Source organism: Terrapene carolina, unplaced genomic scaffold (assembly GCF_002925995.2).
Source record: "Terrapene carolina triunguis isolate 2854851 unplaced genomic scaffold, T_m_triunguis-2.0 Scaffold2690, whole genome shotgun sequence".
NCBI lineage: Eukaryota > Metazoa > Chordata > Testudines > Emydidae > Terrapene > Terrapene triunguis.
This window is the reverse complement of record NW_020667041.1, coordinates 1-3783: the sequence shown is the minus strand read 5'-3', so window position 1 is coordinate 3783 and position 3783 is coordinate 1. Positions and strand designations below refer to the sequence as shown.

General features: G+C 66.4%; 1 long non-coding RNA gene across 1 annotated transcript; it reads right to left on the bottom strand.

The window, feature by feature from the left end:
- Window positions 1-2556: 2556 nt before the first annotated feature.
- LOC113408250 lies at window positions 2557-3168 on the bottom strand. Its single transcript, XR_003370275.2, has 3 exons — window positions 3129-3168; window positions 2927-3015; window positions 2557-2645 (listed from the first exon to the last, which is right to left on the bottom strand). It is a non-coding gene; the product is annotated as an uncharacterized LOC113408250 (long non-coding RNA).
- Window positions 3169-3783: the final 615 nt, after the last annotated feature.

The following is a 3783-nucleotide window of genomic DNA, read 5'->3' as shown; positions in this document are numbered from 1 at the left end:
GTCAGAGTTATCGATCCCCACTGGAGGTCTCGTCTACACTACATACTTTGGTAGAACTACGTTGCCCAGGGGCATGAAAAATCCACACCCCTGAGCGACATAGTTACACCGACCTTAGCCCCCCGTGTAGACAGCGCTATGTCAGCAGGAGAGCTTCTCCCGTCGGCTTAGAGCATCTTCACCAGACGTGCTACAGCGGTGCAGCTGCGCCGATGTAAATTTGTAGTGTAGACCTGCCCTGAGATCAATGCAGCCGGGCTAGTACAGAGACCTGCAGCCCAGTGGCTATCATTAGGGGTCAGAGTTAACAATCCCCACTGAAATCAATGGGGCTAGGGTAGCACAGAGATCCACTGGCTCAATGGCCATCGTTAGGGGTCAGAGTTATCGCCCAGGAGGAGACTGGGGGGCTCCTGGCTCAGTCACTGATCCCGAGCCCTGGGGGCGTCCCAGGGCAGGGGCCTCACTCTCTCACCTGGGGCTGCCCGCGGAGCTGGGCGTAGACGAGGCACCGCTGCCCACCCAAGATCACCTCGGGGCCACGACGCAGCAGCTCCGCCTGCATCCCGGGGGGCAGATCCCAGCTCAGCGAGATCCCGGTCACCGCCGGCTGCAGGGCCCGCTTCAGAGACTGCAGCACCTGGGAGAGAGACCAGCACACATAGGGTGGGCCAGGACGCCTGGGTCCTATCCCCAGCTCTGCAGGGGAGTGGGGTCTAATGGCCTAGAGTGGGGGAGCTGGGAGCCAGGACTCCTGGGTTCTATCCCTGCTGCAGGGAGGGGAGTGGGGGCTGGTGGTTACAGCAGGGGAGCTCGGACTCCTGGGTTCTCACCTTGGGCTGCATGCGGTCCTGGCTAGTGATGAACTCGGCGCTGCCCTCTGCTGCCCGGGCGATGCCTTTGATCAGAGCTGTGGAGGCCCCGGCCCCGATGCCGAAGGAGAAGCACCTGCAGGGGGGGCAGAGTTCAGGGCTGGGGGGGCAGAGCTGGTGGGGCTCTCCAGTGCTGGGAGGGGGGGGACAGGACAGTTGGAGAGGGGCCAGTAGGGCTGGCTGGGCTGGGGGCGGGCTCCCCATGCTGGCGGGGCTGGGGAGTAGGGTGAGGTGAAGGGTTGGGCAGATGCTGGGGACTATGGTGTGGGGGGGTCCACATGATGGCAATGCTAATGGGGGCAGGGCTCGGGGGGCAGGCACCCCCATTACCTGTGGGTCCCCCGGTGACGCTGCACCTCTGCGATGACATCCTGGGTGTTCTCTACCTCCCCATCCGTAACCACGAACAGCTGGGGGCGGGGGGGGGGGAGAGACGCTGTCAGAGCCAGGGACCAAACACCCCCCGGAGACACCCCCTCCCCGCTGGGAACGGGAGCAGCCCCCTTGGAGAGTCTGCCCCTCTGACCCTCCCAGAGAACCCCGGCCCCATCCCTCCCCTCCTAGAGATCTCCCGAGGGGATGACCGTGACCTTCTCCCCTACCTCTGTGACCCTCAACCCCTAGGCATGACCCCAACCCATCACCTGTTCACCGACCCCTGGAGACAAGAACCCACCGACTGCTGTGGGCACCTTTCCGGGAGCTCCCTCCTGACCCCCCCACGTGTGCCCTCCCTGCCCCCCTGGGCTGCAGGGCACCCCCCAGAGCTGGTCGGGGCACAAAGCATTGCTCCTCCCAGCTCTATACAGAGGTACCCCCCCCGGTTGCTACCTGCCACGCCCCGCTCACACCCCCAGGGGCACTGGCCCCCTCATCTGGCCCAGAGCCCCAGTCCCACTCTGAGCCACCCCATGGCCCCTGTCGGCTGCCCCCCAGAACCCCCAGCCCCTCTCCGATCCCCTCTCCCGGGGTCTCCCCCTTGGAAGTTCAGGAACAGCCTCCGAGGGGAGCAGGGGGGGGGCAGGCAAGGAAGGGCCTGCGATGGCGTATGGCCCATGCGACAGCTGGGAGCAAACACCCCATGGGCAGGGCTGGGGCACTGGGGGGGGGCTCAGAGTTACTGCAGAGAATCCTTCCCAGGGAGCTGGCTGGGGGAGAGGGGGTCTCGCCCCCATCCTCCGGGCAAGCTGACCCCCACGTGTGGGGTGGGGAAGGGATTTTCCCCCGGCTCAGATTGGCAGAGACCCTAGGGGGTTGGTCTCCCTCAGCAGCCTGGGGCCCGGGGCACTCACTGGTTTGAACTGGAGCAACTGGGGGGAGTCGCTGTGACCTGACGCCTGTAACTCATGGTTTGGGGGTGCAGTGACTCAGCCTGAGGGGCGGGGCTGTCACAGGGGGGCGAGGGGCTGAGCAGTGTCACAGGGGGGCGAGGGGCTGTCACGGTGGGGGCGAGGAGCTGGGGCCTGATGAGATGATCACGATGGTCCCTTCTGTCCTGAAAGTCTATGAGTCTGTCCCACCAGGCCCGCATCCCTCTCTGAAACCCCCCACATCACCCCTCGGCCCCACAATCACTCTCCGAGCCTGCCCCAGGACGCCCCTCCAGCTGGCCCCAGTGCCCCCGGTACCTGGCGTGGGTGCCCGTCCCGGCAGGGGCTGCGGTAAATGGCTCGTAGTGGCTCCAAGATTTTGGTGCCCCCCAGGTTAGCCTGGAGCAGCTGGATGCGCTGCAGGGACTCGGCCATGGTCTGCTGGGTATATTCCACGCTCTGCCTGCGGGGGGCGACGACAGGTCTGGGGCTGGGACAGCCGAAGCCAGGGACACCCTGCCCCCAGCCAGCCCTGCCCCTAACCCAGTCACCCCCTGCCCCCAGCCAGCCCTGCCCCCTAACCCACCGATACTCCCTGCCCCCAACCAGCCCTGCCCCCAACCCACCGAAGCCCCCTACCCCCTAACCAGCCCTGCCCCCTAACTCACAGACACCCTCTGTCCCCTAACCAGCCCTGCCCCCTAACCCAGCCAGCCTCCTCCCTGCCCTGCCCCTCGGACTCACGGGTAGAAGGACTCGAACTCAGACCCAAAGCCGTAGATGTTGAAATAACAGCCCAGGGGCAAACTCTTCAACAGCAGGAACAGGGTCTCCTGGGGACAGACAGATGGACGGAGAGTCAGCCCCATGGGCCCAGCCAGCCTGGGCAGCTCCCCCGGGCGTGGCCCCACAGGCCCATCTAGCGCAGCCTCCCGTCTGGCCGTACCTTGGCGCTGTTGATGCGCTGGCGGGAGAGGTCTCTGCCGTCCATGGGGCACGCCATGCTGCCGGAGCGGTCCAGCAGGAGGATGAACTCCCCGGCCCGGCTCTGGGCCGGCACCGCCTCGGGCACGCTGGGCAGCAGGGTCACCATCACGGCCGGGTCGCCCATCAGGGAGCCTGCGGGGAGATGGGAGCCAGCCCCCAAACGGGGCAGGCATGGGGTCGAGCCCCCGTGAGCCGCCCCCTCAGCACCCCCGACTGCCCCCAGAGACCCACCCCCACTGCTCTGTCCCTCCCCCCACCCCTCTCTTGCCTTAGATCCCCCACCACCCCCAATACCCAGCCCCCTAGTGCCTGCTCTCACATCCCCAGTTCTCCCCCGTGCCCCCCAAACCTGCAGTGCTCCCCAGTGCCTGCCTGCTCCCAGACACCCCGTTCTGCCGACACCAGCTCCCCCCAAGGCCCCCCGCTCCTGTCCCCTGTCCTCCACACACACCCCATCCCCAGCTCCCCCAAGACACCCTGCTCCTGTCCCCCAATCCTCGCCTGCCCCCAGATTCCCACAGCACCCACCCCCATCAGCCCTAGGACCCCCCATTCCCCAGTCATCCCCCTCATTGCCCCGTGCCTCCCTGATCCCATGTCACCGCCCAGCACCT